The sequence below is a fragment of the Patagioenas fasciata genome, chromosome 6 (assembly GCF_037038585.1).
Source record: "Patagioenas fasciata isolate bPatFas1 chromosome 6, bPatFas1.hap1, whole genome shotgun sequence".
Classification (NCBI taxonomy): Eukaryota; Metazoa; Chordata; class Aves; order Columbiformes; family Columbidae; genus Patagioenas; species Patagioenas fasciata.
In genome coordinates, this window is record NC_092525.1 from 49814387 (window position 1) to 49832625 (window position 18239).

An 18239-nucleotide genomic window follows, 5' to 3' on the forward strand; every position below is an offset into this window, starting at 1 on the left:
AACCCCAAATCTAAACCTAACCCCAAATCTAAGCCCAAATCTAAACCTAAAATCTAAACCTAATCCCAAATCTAAACCTAAAATCTAAACCTAACCCCAAATCTAAACCTAAAATCTAAACCTAACACCAAATCTAAACCTAACCCCAAATCTAAACCTAACCCCAAATCTAAACCTAACCCCAAATCTAAGCCCAAATCTAAACCTAAAATCTAAACCTAACCCCAAATCTAAACCTAAAATCTAAACCTAACCCCAAATCTAAACCTAACCCCAAATCTAAACCTAACCCCAAATCTAAACCTAAAATCTAAACCTAACCCCAAATCTAAACCTAAAATCTAAACCTAACCCCAAATCTAAACCTAACCCCAAATCTAAACCTAAAATCTAAACCTAACCCCAATTCTAAACCTAAAATCTAAACCTAACACCAAATCTAAACCTAACCCCAAATCTAAACCTAACCCCAAATCTAAACCTAACCCCAAATCTAAGCCCAAATCTAAACCTAAAATCTAAACCTAATCCCAAATCTAAACCTAAAATCTAAACCTAACCCCAAATCTAAACCTAAAATCTAAACCTAACACCAAATCTAAACCTAAAATCTAAACCTAACCCCAAATCTAAACCTAACCCCAAATCTAAGCCCAAATCTAAACCTAAAATCTAAACCTAACCCCAAATCTAAACCTAAAATCTAAACCTAACCCCAAATCTAAACCTAAAATCTAAACCTAACCCCAAATCTAAACCTAAAATCTAAACCTAACCCCAAATCTAAACCTAAAATCTAAACCTAAACCCAAATCTAAACCTAACCCCAAATCTAAACCTAAAATCTAAACCTAACCCCGAATCTAAACCTAAAATCTAAACCTAACGCCAAATCTAAACCTAAAATTTAAGCCTAACCCCAAATCTAAACCTAAAATCTAAACCTAACCCCAAATCTAAACCTAACCTCAAATCTAAACCAAAAATCTAAACCTAACCCCAAATCTAAACCTAAAATCTAAACCTAACCTAAAATCTAAACCTAACCCCAAATCTAAACCTAAAATCTAAACCTAAAATCTAAACCTAACCCCAAATCTAAACCTAAAATCTAAACCTAACCCCAAATCTAAACCGAAAATCTAAACCTAACCCCAAATGTAAACCTAAAATCTAAACCTAAAATCTAAACCTAACCTAAAATCTAAACCTAACCCCAAATCTAAACCTAAAATCTAAACCTAACCCCAAATCTAAACCTAACCCCAAATCTAAACCTAACCCCAAATCTAAACCAAAAATCTAAACCTAACCCCAAATGTAAACCTAAAATCTAAACCTAAAATCTAAACCTAACCTAAAATCTAAACCTAACCCCAAATCTAAACCTAAAATCTAAACCTAACCCCAAATCTAAACCTAACCCCAAATCTAAACCTAAAATCTAAACCTAACACCAAATCTAAACCGAAAATCTAAACCTAACCCCAAATCTAAACCTAAAATCTAAACCTAACCCCAAATCTAAACCTAACCTAAAATCTAAACCTAACCCCAAATCTAAACCTAAAATCTAAACCTAACCCGAAATCTAAACCTAAAATCTAAACCTAACCCCAAATCTATACCTAAAATCTAAACCTAAAATCTAAACCTAACCCCAAATCTAAACCTAAAATCTAAACCTAACCCCAAATCTAAACCTAAAATCTAAACCTAACCCCAAATCTAAACCGAAAATCTAAACCTAACCCCAAATCTAAACCGAAAATCTAAACCTAACACCAAATCTAAACCTAACCCCAAATCTAAACCTAACCCCAAATCTAACCCCAAATCTAAACCCCAAATCTAAACCTAACCTCAAATCTAAACCTAAAATCTAAACCTAACCCCAAATCTAAACCTAACCCCAAATCTAAACCTAAAATCTAAACCTAACCCCAAATCTAAACCTAAAATCTAAACCTAACCCCAAATCTAAACCTAACCCCAAATCTAAACCTAAAATCTAAACCTAACCCCAAATCTAAACCTAACCCCAAATCTAAACCTAACCCCAAATCTAAACCTAAAATCTAAACCTAACCCCAAATCTAAACCTAAAATCTAAACCTAACCCCAAATCTAAACCAAAAATCTAAACCTAACCCCAAATCTAAACCTAACCCCAAATCTAACCCCAAATCTAAACCTAAAATCTAAACCTAACCTCAAATCTAAACCTAAAATCTAAACCAAACCCCAAATCTAAACCTAAAATCTAAACCTAACCCCAAATCTAAACCTAAAATCTAAACCTAACACCAAATCTAAACCTAACCCCTAATCTAAACCTAACCCCAAATCTAAGCACAAATCTAAACTTAAAATCTAAACCTAATCCCAAATCTAAACCTAAAATCTAAACCTAACCCCAAATCTAAACCTAAAATCTAAACCTAACACCAAATCTGAACCTAACCCCAAATCTAAACCTAAAATCTAAACCTAACCCCAAATCTAAACCTAACCCCAACCCCTAACCCCAAATCTAAACCTAAAATCTAAACCTAACCCCAAATCTAAACCTAACCCCAACCCCTAACCCCAAATCTAAACCTAACCCCAAATCTAAACCTAACCCCAAATCTAAACCTAAAATCTAAACCTAACCCCAAATCTAAACCTAACCCCAAATCTAAACCTAACCCCAAATCTAAACCTAACCCCAAATCTAAGCCCAAATCTAAACCTAAAATCTAAACCTAACCCCAAATCTAAACCTAAAATCTAAGCCTAACCCCAAATCTAAACCTAAAATCTAAACCTAAACCCAAATCTAAACCTAAAATCTAAACCTAACCCCAAATCTAAACCTAACCCCAAATCTAAACCTAAAATCTAAACCTAACCCCAAATCTAAACCTAAAATCTAAACCTAACCTAAAATCTAAACCTAACCCCAAATCTAAACCTAAAATCTAAACCTAACCCCAAATCTAAACCTAAAATCTAAACCTAACCCCAAATCTAAACCTAAAATCTAAACCTAACCTAAAATCTAAACCTAACCCCAAATCTAAACCTAAAATCTAAACCTAACCCCAAATCTAAACCTAAAATCTAAACCTAACCTAAAATCTAAACCTAACCCCAAATCAAAACCTAAAATCTAAACATAAAATCTAAACCTAACCCCAAATCTAAACCTAAAATCTAAACCTAACCCCAAATCTAAACCGAAAATCTAAACCTAACCCCAAATCTAAACCTAAAATCTAAACCTAACCCCAAATCTAAACCTAACCCCAAATCTAAACCAAAAATCTAAACCTAACCCCAAATCTAAACCTAAAATCTAAACCTAAAATCTAAACCTAACATAAAATCTAAACCTAACCCCAAATCTAAACCTAAAATCTAAACCTAACCCCAAATCTAAACCTAAAATCTAAACCTAACACCAAATCTAAACCGATAATCTAAACCTAACCCCAAATCTAAACCTAAAATCTAAACCTAACCCCAAATCTAAACCTAACCCCAAATCTAAACCTAACCCCAAATCTAAACCTAAAATCTAAACCTAACCCGAAATCTAAACCTAAAATCTAAACCTAACCCCAAATCTAAACCTAAAATCTAAACCTAAAATCTAAACCTAACCCCAAATCTAAACCTAACCCCAAATCTAAACCTAAAATCTAAACCTAACCCCAAATCTAAACCTAAAATCTAAACCTAACCCCAAATCTAAACCAAAAATCTAAACCTAACCACAAATCTAAACCTAAAATCTAAACCTAACCCCAAATCTAAACCGAAAATCTAAACCTAACCCCAAATCTAAACCGAAAATCTCAACCTAACACCAAATCTAAACCTAACCCCAAATCTAAACCTAACCCCAAATCTAACCCAAAATCTAAACCCCAAATCTAAACCTAACCTCAAATCTAAACCTAAAATCTAAACCTAACCCCAAATCTAAACCTAAAATCTAAACCTAACACCAAATCTAAACCTAACCCCTAATCTAAACCTAACCCCAAATCTAAGCACAAATCTAAACTTAAAATCTAAACCTAATCCCAAATCTAAACCTAAAATCTAAACCTAACCCCAAATCTAAACCTAAAATCTAAACCTAACACCAAATCTGAACCTAACCCCAAATCTAAACCTAAAATCTAAACCTAACCCCAAATCTAAACCTAACCCCAACCCCTAACCCCAAATCTAAACCTAAAATCTAAACCTAACCCCAAATCTAAACCTAACCCCAACCCCTAACCCCAAATCTAAACCTAACCCCAAATCTAAACCTAACCCCAAATCTAAACCTAAAATCTAAACCTAACCCCAAATCTAAACCTAACCCCAAATCTAAACCTAACCCCAAATCTAAACCTAACCCCAAATCTAAGCCCAAATCTAAACCTAAAATCTAAACCTAACCCCAAATCTAAACCTAAAATCTAAGCCTAACCCCAAATCTAAACCTAAAATCTAAACCTAAACCCAAATCTAAACCTAAAATCTAAACCTAACCCCAAATCTAAACCTAACCCCAAATCTAAACCTAAAATCTAAACCTAACCCCAAATCTAAACCTAAAATCTAAACCTAACCTAAAATCTAAACCTAACCCCAAATCTAAACCTAAAATCTAAACCTAACCCCAAATCTAAACCTAAAATCTAAACCTAACCCCAAATCTAAACCTAAAATCTAAACCTAACCTAAAATCTAAACCTAACCCCAAATCTAAACCTAAAATCTAAACCTAACCCCAAATCTAAACCTAAAATCTAAACCTAACCTAAAATCTAAACCTAACCCCAAATCAAAACCTAAAATCTAAACATAAAATCTAAACCTAACCCCAAATCTAAACCTAAAATCTAAACCTAACCCCAAATCTAAACCGAAAATCTAAACCTAACCCCAAATCTAAACCTAAAATCTAAACCTAACCCCAAATCTAAACCTAACCCCAAATCTAAACCAAAAATCTAAACCTAACCCCAAATCTAAACCTAAAATCTAAACCTAAAATCTAAACCTAACATAAAATCTAAACCTAACCCCAAATCTAAACCTAAAATCTAAACCTAACCCCAAATCTAAACCTAAAATCTAAACCTAACACCAAATCTAAACCGATAATCTAAACCTAACCCCAAATCTAAACCTAAAATCTAAACCTAACCCCAAATCTAAACCTAACCCCAAATCTAAACCTAACCCCAAATCTAAACCTAAAATCTAAACCTAACCCGAAATCTAAACCTAAAATCTAAACCTAACCCCAAATCTAAACCTAAAATCTAAACCTAAAATCTAAACCTAACCCCAAATCTAAACCTAACCCCAAATCTAAACCTAAAATCTAAACCTAACCCCAAATCTAAACCTAAAATCTAAACCTAACCCCAAATCTAAACCAAAAATCTAAACCTAACCACAAATCTAAACCTAAAATCTAAACCTAACCCCAAATCTAAACCGAAAATCTAAACCTAACCCCAAATCTAAACCGAAAATCTCAACCTAACACCAAATCTAAACCTAACCCCAAATCTAAACCTAACCCCAAATCTAACCCAAAATCTAAACCCCAAATCTAAACCTAACCTCAAATCTAAACCTAAAATCTAAACCTAACCCCAAATCTAAACCTAACCCCAAATCTAAACCTAAAATCTAAACCTAACCCCAAATCTAAACCTAAAATCTAAACCTAACCCAAATCTAAACCTAACCCCAAATCTCAACCTAAAATCTAAACCTAACCCCAAATCTAAACCTAACCCCAAATCTAAACCTAACCCCAAATCTAAACCTAAAATCTAAACCTAACCCCAAATATAAACCTAAAATCTAAACCTAACCCCAAATCTAAACCAAAAATCTAAACCTAACCCCAAATCTAAACCTAAAATCTAAACCTAACCCCAAATCTAAACCTAACCCCAAATCTAAACCTAAAATCTAAACCTAACCCCAAATCTAAACCTAAAATCTAAACCTAACCCCAAATCTAAACCTAACCCCAAATCTAAACCTAACCCCAAATCTAAACCTAAAATCTAAACCTAACACCAAATCTAAACCTAACCCTAGATCTAAACCTAACCCCAAATCTAAACCTAACCCCAAATCTAAGCCCAAATCTAAACCTAAAATCTAAACCTAATCCCAAATCTAAACCTAAAATCTAAACCTAACCCCAAATCTAAACCTAAAATCTAAACCTAACACCAAATCTAAACCTAAAATCTAAACCTAACCCCAAATCTAAACCTAACCCCAAATCTAAGCCCAAATCTAAACCTAAAATCTAAACCTAACCCCAAATCTAAACCTAAAATCTAAACCTAACCCCAAATCTAAACCTAAAATCTAAGCCTAACCCCAAATCTAAACCTAAAATCTAAACCTAAACCCAAATCTAAACCTAAAATCTAAACCTAAACCCAAATCTAAACCTAACCCCAAATCTAAACCTAAAATCTAAACCTAATCCCAAATCTAAACCTAAAATCTAAACCTAACCCCAAATCTAAACCTAACCCCAAATCTAAACCTAAAATCTAAACCTAACCCCAAATCTAAACCTAAAATCTAAACCTAACCCCAAATCTAAACCTAAAATTTAAGCCTAACCCCAAATCTAAACCTAAAATCTAAACCTAACCCCAAATCTAAACCTAACCTCAAATCTAAACCAAAAATCTAAACCTAACCCCAAATCTAAACCTAAAATCTAAACCTAACCCCAAATCTAAACCTAAAATCTAAACCTAACCTAAAATCTAAACCTAACCCCAAATCTAAACCTAAAATCTAAACCTAAAATCTAAACCTAACCCCAAATCTAAACCTAAAATCTAAACCTAACCCCAAATCTAAACCTAAAATCTAAACCTAATCCCAAATCTAAACCTAAAATCTAAACCTAACCCCAAATCTAAACCTAACCCCAAATCTAAACCTAAAATCTAAACCTAACCCCAAATGTAAACCTAAAATCTAAACCTAAAATCTAAACCTAACCTAAAATCTAAACCTAACCCCAAATCTAAACCTAAAATCTAAACCTAACCCCAAATCTAAACCTAACCCCAAATCTAAACCTAAAATCTAAACCTAACACCAAATCTAAACCGAAAATCTAAACCTAACCCCAAATCTAAACCTAAAATCTAAACCTAACCCCAAATCTAAACCTAACCTAAAATCTAAACCTAACCCCAAATCTAAACCTCAAATCTAAACCTAACCCGAAATCTAAACCTAAAATCTAAACCTAACCCCAAATCTATACCTAAAATCTAAACCTAAAATCTAAACCTAACCCCAAATCTAAACCTAACCCCAAATCTAAACCTAAAATCTAAACCTAACCCCAAATCTAAACCAAAAATCTAAACCTAACTCCAAATCTAAACCTAAAATCTAAACCTAACCCCAAATCTAAACCGAAAATCTAAACCTAACCCCAAATCTAAACCGAAAATCTAAACCTAACCCCAAATCTAAACCTAACCCCAAATCTAACCCCAAATCTAAACCCCAAATCTAAACCTAACCTCAAATCTAAACCTAAAATCTAAACCTAACCCCAAATCTAAACCTAACCCCAAATCTAAACCTAAAATCTAAACCTAACCCCAAATCTAAACCTAAAATCTAAACCTAACCCCAAATCTAAACCTAAAATCTAAACCTAACACCAAATCTAAACCGAAAATCTAAACCTAACCCCAAATCTAAACCTAAAATCTAAACCTAACCCCAAATCTAAACCGAAAATCTAAACCTAACCCCAAATCTAAACCTAAAATCTAAACCTAACCCCAAATCTAAACCTAACCCCAAATCTAAACCTAAAATCTAAACCTAACCCCAAATCTAAACCTAAAATCTAAACCTAAAATCTAAACCTAACATAAAATCTAAACCTAACCCCAAATCTAAACCTAAAATCTAAACCTAACCCCAAATCTAAACCTAACCCCAAATCTAAACCTAAAATCTAAACCTAACACCAAATCTAAACCGAAAATCTAAACCTAACCCCAAATCTAAACCTAAAATCTAAACCTAACCCCAAATCTAAACCTAACCTAAAATCTAAACCTAACCCCAAATCTAAACCTAAAATCTAAACCTAACCCGAAATCTAAACCTAAAATCTAAACCTAACCCCAAATCTAAACCTAAAATCTAAACCTAAAATCTAAACCTAACCCCAAATCTAAACCTAACCCCAAATCTAAACCTAAAATCTAAACCTAACCCCAAATCTAAACCTAAAATCTAAACCTAACCCCAAATCTAAACCAAAAATCTAAACCTAACCCCAAATCTAAACCTAAAATCTAAACCTAACCCCAAATCTAAACCGAAAATCTAAACCTAACCCCAAATCTAAACCGAAAATCTCAACCTAACACCAAATCTAAACCTAACCCCAAATCTAAACCTAACCCCAAATCTAACCCAAAATCTAAACCTAACCCCAAATCTAAACCTAAAATCTAAACCTAACCCCAAATCTAAACCTAACCCCAAATCTCAACCTAAAATCTAAACCTAACCCCAAATCTAAACCTAACCCCAAATCTAAACCTAACCCCAAATCTAAACCTAAAATCTAAACCTAACCCCAAATATAAACCTAAAATCTAAACCTAACCCCAAATCTAAACCAAAAATCTAAACCTAACCCCAAATATAAACCTAAAATCTAAACCTAACCCCAAATCTAAACCAAAAATCTAAACCTAACCCCAAATCTAAACCTAAAATCTAAACCTAACCCCAAATCTAAACCTAAAATCTAAACCTAACCCCAAATCTAAACCTAACCCCAAATCTAAACCTAACCCCAAATCTAAACCTAACCCCAAATCTAAACCTAAAATCTAAACCTAACACCAAATCTAAACCTAACCCCAAATCTAAACCTAACCCCAAATCTAAACCTAACCCCAAATCTAAGCCCAAATCTAAACCTAAAATCTAAACCTAACCTCAAATCTAAACCAAAAATCTAAACCTAACCCCAAATCTAAACCTAAAATCTAAACCTAACCCCAAATCTAAACCTAAAATCTAAACCTAACCCCAAATCTAAACCTAACCCCAAATCTAAGCCCAAATCTAAACCTAAAATCTAAACCTAACCCCAAATCTAAACCTAAAATCTAAACCTAACCCCAAATCTAAACCTAAAATCTAAGCCTAACCCCAAATCTAAACCTAAAATCTAAACCTAAACCCAAATCTAAACCTAAAATCTAAACCTAAACCCAAATCTAAACCTAACCCCAAATCTAAACCTAAAATCTAAACCTAACCCCAAATCTAAACCTAAAATCTAAACCTAACCCCAAATCTAAACCTAACCCCAAATCTAAACCTAAAATCTAAACCTAACCCCAAATCTACACCTAAAATTTAAGCCTAACCCCAAATCTAAACCTAAAATCTAAACCTAACCCCAAATCTAAACCTAACCTCAAATCTAAACCAAAAATCTAAACCTAACCCCAAATCTAAACCTAAAATCTAAACCTAACCCCAAATCTAAACGTAAAATCTAAACCTAACCTAAAATCTAAACCTAACCCCAAATCTAAACCTAAAATCTAAACCTAAAATCTAAACCTAACCCCAAATCTAAACCTAAAATCTAAACCTAACCCCAAATCTAAACCTAAAATCTAAACCTAACCCCAAATCTAAACCTAACCCCAAATCTAAACCTAAAATCTAAACCTAACCCCAAATGTAAACCTAAAATCTAAACCTAAAATCTAAACCTAACCTAAAATCTAAACCTAACCCCAAATCTAAACCTAAAATCTAAACCTAACCCCAAATCTAAACCTAACCCCAAATCTAAACCTAAAATCTAAACCTAACACCAAATCTAAACCGAAAAACTAAACCTAACCCCAAATCTAAACCTAAAATCTAAACCTAACCCCAAATCTAAACCTAACCTAAAATCTAAACCTAACCCCAAATCTAAACCTCAAATCTAAACCTAACCCGAAATCTAAACCTAAAATCTAAACCTAACCCCAAATCTATACCTAAAATCTAAACCTAAAATCTAAACCTAACCCCAAATCTAAACCTAACCCCAAATCTAAACCTAAAATCTAAACCTAACCCCAAATCTAAACCTAAAATCTAAACCTAACCCCAAATCTAAACCAAAAATCTAAACCTAACTCCAAATCTAAACCTAAAATCTAAACCTAACCCCAAATCTAAACCGAAAATCTAAACCTAACCCCAAATCTAAACCGAAAATCTAAACCTAACCCCAAATCTAAACCTAACCCCAAATCTAACCCCAAATCTAAACCCCAAATCTAAACCTAACCTCAAATCTAAACCTAAAATCTAAACCTAACCCCAAATCTAAACCTAACCCCAAATCTAAACCTAAAATCTAAACCTAACCCCAAATCTAAACCTAAAATCTAAACCTAACCCCAAATCTAAACCTAACCCCAAATCTAAACCTAAAATCTAAACCTAACCCCAAATCTAAACCTAACCCCAAATCTAAACCTAACCCCAAATCTAAACCTAAAATCTAAACCTAACCCCAAATCTAAACCTAAAATCTAAACCTAACCCCAAATCTAAACCAAAAATCTAAACCTAACACCAAATCTAAACCTAACCCCAAATCTAAACCTAACCCCAAATCTAACCCCAAATCTAAACCTAAAATCTAAACCCTACCTCAAATCTAAACCTAAAATCTAAACCAAACCCCAAATCTAAACCTAACCCCAAATCTAAACCTAAAATCTAAACCTAACACCAAATCTAAACCTAACCCCAAATCTAAACCTAACCCCAAATCTAAGCCCAAATCTAAACTTAAAATCTAAACCTAATCCCAAATCTAAACCTAAAATCTAAACCTAACCCCAAATCTAAACCTAAAATCTAAACCTAACACCAAATCTGAACATAACCCCAAATCTAAACCTAAAATCTAAACCTAAACCCAAATCTAAACCTAACCCCAACCCCTAACCCCAAATCTAAACCTAACCCCAAATCTAAACCTAACCCCAAATCTAAACCTAAAATCTAAACCTAACCCCAAATCTAAACCTAACCCCAAATCTAAACCTAACCCCAAATCTAAACCTAACCCCAAATCTAAGCCCAAATCTAAACCTAAAATCTAAACCTAACCCCAAATCTAAACCTAAAATCTAAACCTAACACCAAATCTAAACCTAACCCCAAATCTAAACCTAACCCCAAATCTAAGCCCAAATCTAAACCTAAAATCTAAACCTAATCCCAAATCTAAACCTAAAATCTAAACCTAACCCCAAATCTAAACCGAAAATCTAAACCTAACACCAAATCTGAACCTAACCCCAAATCTAAACCTAAAATCTAAACCTAACCCCAAATCTAAACCTAACCCCAACCCCTAACCCCAAATCTAAACCTAACCCCAAATATAAACCTAACCCCAAATCTAAACCTAAAATCTAAACCTAACCCCAAATCTAAACCTAACCCCAAATCTAAGCCCAAATCTAAACCTAAAATCTAAACCTAATCCCAAATCTAAACCTAAAGTCTAAACCTAACCCCAAATCTAAACCTAAAATCTAAACCTAACACCAAATCTAAACCTAAAATCTAAACCTAACCCCAAATCTAAGCCCAAATCTAAACCTAAAATCTAAACCTAACCCCAAATCTAAACCTAAAATCTAAACCTAACCCCAAATCTAAACCTAAAATCTAAACCTAACCCCAAAGCTAAACCTAAAATCTAAGCCTAACCCCAAATCTAAACCTAAAATCTAAACCTAAACCCAAATATAAACCTAAAATCTAAACCTAAACCCAAATCTAAACCTAACTTCAAATCTAAACCTAAAATCTAAACCTAACCCCAAATCTAAACCTAAAATCTAAACCTAACCCCAAATCTAAACCTAAAATCTAAACCTAACCCCAAATCTAAACTTAACCCCAAATCTAAACCTAAAATCTAAACCTAACCCCAAATCTAAACCTAAAATCTAAACCTAACCCCAAATCTAAACCTAACCCCAAATCTAAACCTAACCCCAAATCTAAACCTAAAATCTAAACCTAACCCCAAATCTAAACCTAACCTCAAATCTAAACCAAAAATCTAAACCTAACCCCAAATCTAAACCTAAAATCTAATCCTAACCCCAAATCTAAACCTAAAATCTAAACCTAACCTAAAATCTAAACCTAACCCCAAATCTAAACCTAAAATCTAAACCTAAAATCTAAACCTAACCCCAAATCTAAACCTAAAATCTAAACCTAACCCCAAATCTAAACCGAAAATCTAAACCTAACCCCAAATCTAAACCTAAAATCTAAACCTAACCCCAAATCTAAACCTAACCCCAAATCTAAACCAAAAATCTAAACCTAACCCCAAATCTAAACCTAAAATCAAAACCTAAAATCTAAACCTAACCTAAAATCTAAACCTAACCCCAAATCTAAACCTAAAATCTAAACCTAACACCAAATCTAAACCGAAAATCTAAACCTAACCCCAAATCTAAACCTAAAATCTAAACCTAACCCCAAATCTAAACCTAAAATCTAAACCTAACCCCAAATCTATACCTAAAATCTAAACCTAAAATCTAAACCTAACCCCAAATCTAAACCTAACCCCAAATCTAAACCTAAAATCTAAACCTAACCCCAAATCTAAACCTAAAATCTAAACCTAACCCCAAATCTAAACCAAAAATCTAAACCTAACCCCAAATCTAAACCTAAAATCTAAACCTAACCCCAAATCTAAACCGAAAATCTAAACCTAACCCCAAATCTAAACCGAAAATCTAAACCTAACACCAAATCTAAACCTAACCCCAAATCTAACCCTAACCCCAAATCTAACCCCAAACCTAAACCCCAAATCTAAACCTAACCTCAAATCTAAACCTAAAATCTAAACCTAACCCCAAATCTAAACCTAAAATCTAAACCTAACCCCAAATCTAAACCTAAAATCTAAACCTAACCCCAAATCTAAACCTATAATCTAAACCTAACCCCAAATCTAAACCAAAAATCTAAACCTAACACCAAATCTAAACCTAACCCCAAATCTAAACCTAACCCCAAATCTAACCCCAAATCTAAACCTAAAATCTAAACCTAACCTCAAATCTAAACCTAAAATCTAAACCAAACCCCAAATCTAAACCTAACCCCAAATCTAAACCTAAAATCTAAACCTAACCCCAAATCTAAACCTAAAATCTAAACCTAACCCCAAATCTAAACTTAACCCCAAATCTAAACCTAAAATCTAAACCTAACCCCAAATCTAAACCTAAAATCTAAACCTAACCCCAAATCTAAACCTAACCCCAAATCTAAACCTAACCCCAAATCTAAACCTAAAATCTAAACCTAACCCCAAATCTAAACCTAACCTCAAATCTAAACCAAAAATCTAAACCTAACCCCAAATCTAAACCTAAAATCTAATCCTAACCCCAAATCTAAACCTAAAATCTAAACCTAACCTAAAATCTAAACCTAACCCCAAATCTAAACCTAAAATCTAAACCTAAAATCTAAACCTAACCCCAAATCTAAACCTAAAATCTAAACCTAACCCCAAATCTAAACCGAAAATCTAAACCTAACCCCAAATCTAAACCTAAAATCTAAACCTAACCCCAAATCTAAACCTAACCCCAAATCTAAACCAAAAATCTAAACCTAACCCCAAATCTAAACCTAAAATCAAAACCTAAAATCTAAACCTAACCTAAAATCTAAACCTAACCCCAAATCTAAACCTAAAATCTAAACCTAACACCAAATCTAAACCGAAAATCTAAACCTAACCCCAAATCTAAACCTAAAATCTAAACCTAACCCCAAATCTAAACCTAAAATCTAAACCTAACCCCAAATCTATACCTAAAATCTAAACCTAAAATCTAAACCTAACCCCAAATCTAAACCTAACCCCAAATCTAAACCTAAAATCTAAACCTAACCCCAAATCTAAACCTAAAATCTAAACCTAACCCCAAATCTAAACCTAACCCCAAATCTAAGCCCAAATCTAAACCTAAAATCTAAACCTAACCCCAAATCTAAACCTAAAATCTAAACCTAACCCCAAATCTAAACCTAAAATCTAAACCTAACCCCAAAGCTAAACCTAAAATCTAAGCCTAACCCCAAATCTAAACCTAAAATCTAAACCTAAACCCAAATATAAACCTAAAATCTAAACCTAAACCCAAATCTAAACCTAACTTCAAATCTAAACCTAAAATCTAAACCTAACCCCAAATCTAAACCTAAAATCTAAACCTAACCCCAAATCTAAACCTAAAATCTAAACCTAACCCCAAATCTAAACTTAACCCCAAATCTAAACCTAAAATCTAAACCTAACCCCAAATCTAAACCTAAAATCTAAACCTAACCCCAAATCTAAACCTAACCCCAAATCTAAACCTAACCCCAAATCTAAACCTAAAATCTAAACCTAACCCCAAATCTAAACCTAACCTCAAATCTAAACCAAAAATCTAAACCTAACCCCAAATCTAAACCTAAAATCTAATCCTAACCCCAAATCTAAACCTAAAATCTAAACCTAACCTAAAATCTAAACCTAACCCCAAATCTAAACCTAAAATCTAAACCTAAAATCTAAACCTAACCCCAAATCTAAACCTAAAATCTAAACCTAACCCCAAATGTAAACCGAAAATCTAAACCTAACCCCAAATCTAAACCTAAAATCTAAACCTAACCCCAAATCTAAACCTAACCCCAAATCTAAACCAAAAATCTAAACCTAACCCCAAATCTAAACCTAAAATCAAAACCTAAAATCTAAACCTAACCTAAAATCTAAACCTAACCCCAAATCTAAACCTAAAATCTAAACCTAACACCAAATCTAAACCGAAAATCTAAACCTAACCCCAAATCTAAACCTAAAATCTAAAACTAACCCCAAATCTAAACCTAAAATCTAAACCTAACCCCAAATCTATACCTAAAATCTAAACCTAAAATCTAAACCTAACCCCAAATCTAAACCTAACCCCAAATCTAAACCTAAAATCTAAACCTAACCCCAAATCTAAACCTAAAATCTAAACCTAACCCCAAATCTAAACCAAAAATCTAAACCTAACCCCAAATCTAAACCTAAAATCTAAACCTAACCCCAAATCTAAACCGAAAATCTAAACCTAACCCCAAATCTAAACCGAAAATCTAAACCTAACACCAAATCTAAACCTAACCCCAAATCTAACCCTAACCCCAAATCTAACCCCAAACCTAAACCCCAAATCTAAACCTAACCTCAAATCTAAACCTAAAATCTAAACCTAACCCCAAATCTAAACCTAAAATCTAAACCTAACCCCAAATCTAAACCTATAATCTAAACCTAACCCCAAATCTAAACCAAAAATCTAAACCTAACACCAAATCTAAACCTAACCCCAAATCTAAACCTAACCCCAAATCTAACCCCAAATCTAAACCTAAAATCTAAACCTAACCTCAAATCTAAACCTAAAATCTAAACCAAACCCCAAATCTAAACCTAACCCCAAATCTAAACCTAAAATCTAAACCTAACCCCAAATCTAAACCTAAAATCTAAACCTAACCCCAAATCTAAACTTAACCCCAAATCTAAACCTAAAATCTAAACCTAACCCCAAATCTAAACCTAAAATCTAAACCTAACCCCAAATCTAAACCTAACCCCAAATCTAAACCTAACCCCAAATCTAAACCTAAAATCTAAACCTAACCCCAAATCTAAACCTAACCTCAAATCTAAACCAAAAATCTAAACCTAACCCCAAATCTAAACCTAAAATCTAATCCTAACCCCAAATCTAAACCTAAAATCTAAACCTAACCTAAAATCTAAACCTAACCCCAAATCTAAACCTAAAATCTAAACCTAAAATCTAAACCTAACCCCAAATCTAAACCTAAAATCTAAACCTAACCCCAAATCTAAACCGAAAATCTAAACCTAACCCCAAATCTAAACCTAAAATCTAAACCTAACCCCAAATCTAAACCTAACCCCAAATCTAAACCAAAAATCTAAACCTAACCCCAAATCTAAACCTAAAATCAAAACCTAAAATCTAAACCTAACCTAAAATCTAAACCTAACCCCAAATCTAAACCTAAAATCTAAACCTAACACCAAATCTAAACCGAAAATCTAAACCTAACCCCAAATCTAAACCTAAAATCTAAACCTAACCCCAAATCTAAACCTAAAATCTAAACCTAACCCCAAATCTATACCTAAAATCTAAACCTAAAATCTAAACCTAACCCCAAATCTAAACCTAACCCCAAATCTAAACCTAAAATCTAAACCTAACCCCAAATCTAAACCTAAAATCTAAACCTAACCCCAAATCTAAACCAAAAATCTAAACCTAACCCCAAATCTAAACCTAAAATCTAAACCTAACCCCAAATCTAAACCGAAAATCTAAACCTAACCCCAAATCTAAACCGAAAATCTAAACCTAACACCAAATCTAAACCTAACCCCAAATCTAACCCTAACCCCAAATCTAACCCCAAACCTAAACCCCAAATCTAAACCTAACCTCAAATCTAAACCTAAAATCTAAACCTAACCCCAAATCTAAACCTAAAATCTAAACCTAACCCCAAATCTAAACCTAAAATCTAAACCTAACCCCAAATCTAAACCTATAATCTAAACCTAACCCCAAATCTAAACCAAAAATCTAAACCTAACACCAAATCTAAACCTAACCCCAAATCTAAACCTAACCCCAAATCTAACCCCAAATCTAAACCTAAAATCTAAACCTAACCTCAAATCTAAACCTAAAATCTAAACCAAACCCCAAATCTAAACCTAACCCCAAATCTAAACCTAAAATCTAAACCTAACCCCAAATCTAAACCTAAAATCTAAACCTAACACCAAATCTAAACCTAACCCCAAATCTAAACCTAACCCCAAATCTAAGCCCAAATCTAAACTTAAAATCTAAACCTAATCCCAAATCTAAACCTAAAATCTAAACCTAACCCCAAATCTAAACCTAAAATCTAAACCTAACACCAAATCTGAACCTAACCCCAAATCTAAACCTAAAATCTGAACCTAACCCCAAATCTAAACCTAACCCCAACCCCTAACCCCAAATCTAAACCTAACCCCAAATCTAAACCTAACCCCAAATCTAAACCTAAAATCTAAACCTAACCCCAAATCTAAACCTAATCCCAAATCTAAACCTAACCCCAAATCTAAACCTAACCCCAAATCTAAGCCCAAATCTAAACCTAAAATCTAAACCTAACCCCAAATCTAAACCTAAAATCTAAACTTAACACCAAATCTAAACCTAACCCCAAATCTAAACCTAACCCCAAATCTAAGCCCAAATCTAAACCTAAAATCTAAACCTAACCCCAAATCTAAACCTAAAATCTAAACTTAACACCAAATCTAAACCTAACCCCAAATCTAAACCTAATCCAAATCTAACCCCAAATCTAAACCTAAAATCTAAACCTAACCTCAAATCTAAACCTAAAATCTAAACCAAACCCCAAATCTAAACCTAACCCCAAATCTAAACCTAAAATCTAAACCTAACCCCAAATCTAAACCTAACCCCAAATCTAAACCTAAAATCTAAACCTAACCCCAAATCTAAACCTAACCCCAAATCTAAACCTAACCCCAAATCTAAACCTAAAATCTAAACCTAACCCCAAATCTAAACCTAACCCCAAATCTCAACCTAAAATCTAAACCTAACCCCAAATCTAAACCTAACCCCAAATCTAAACCTAACCCCAAATCTAAACCTAAAATCTAAACCTAACCCCAAATATAAACCTAAAATCTAAACCTAACCCCAAATCTAAACCAAAAATCTAAACCTAACCCCAAATATAAACCTAAAATCTAAACCTAACCCCAAATCTAAACCAAAAATCTAAACCTAACCCCAAATCTAAACCTAAAATCTAAACCTAACCCCAAATCTAAACCTAAAATCTAAACCTAACCCCAAATCTAAACCTAACCCCAAATCTAAACCTAACCCCAAATCTAAACCTAACCCCAAATCTAAACCTAAAATCTAAACCTAACCCCAAATCTAAACCTAACCCCA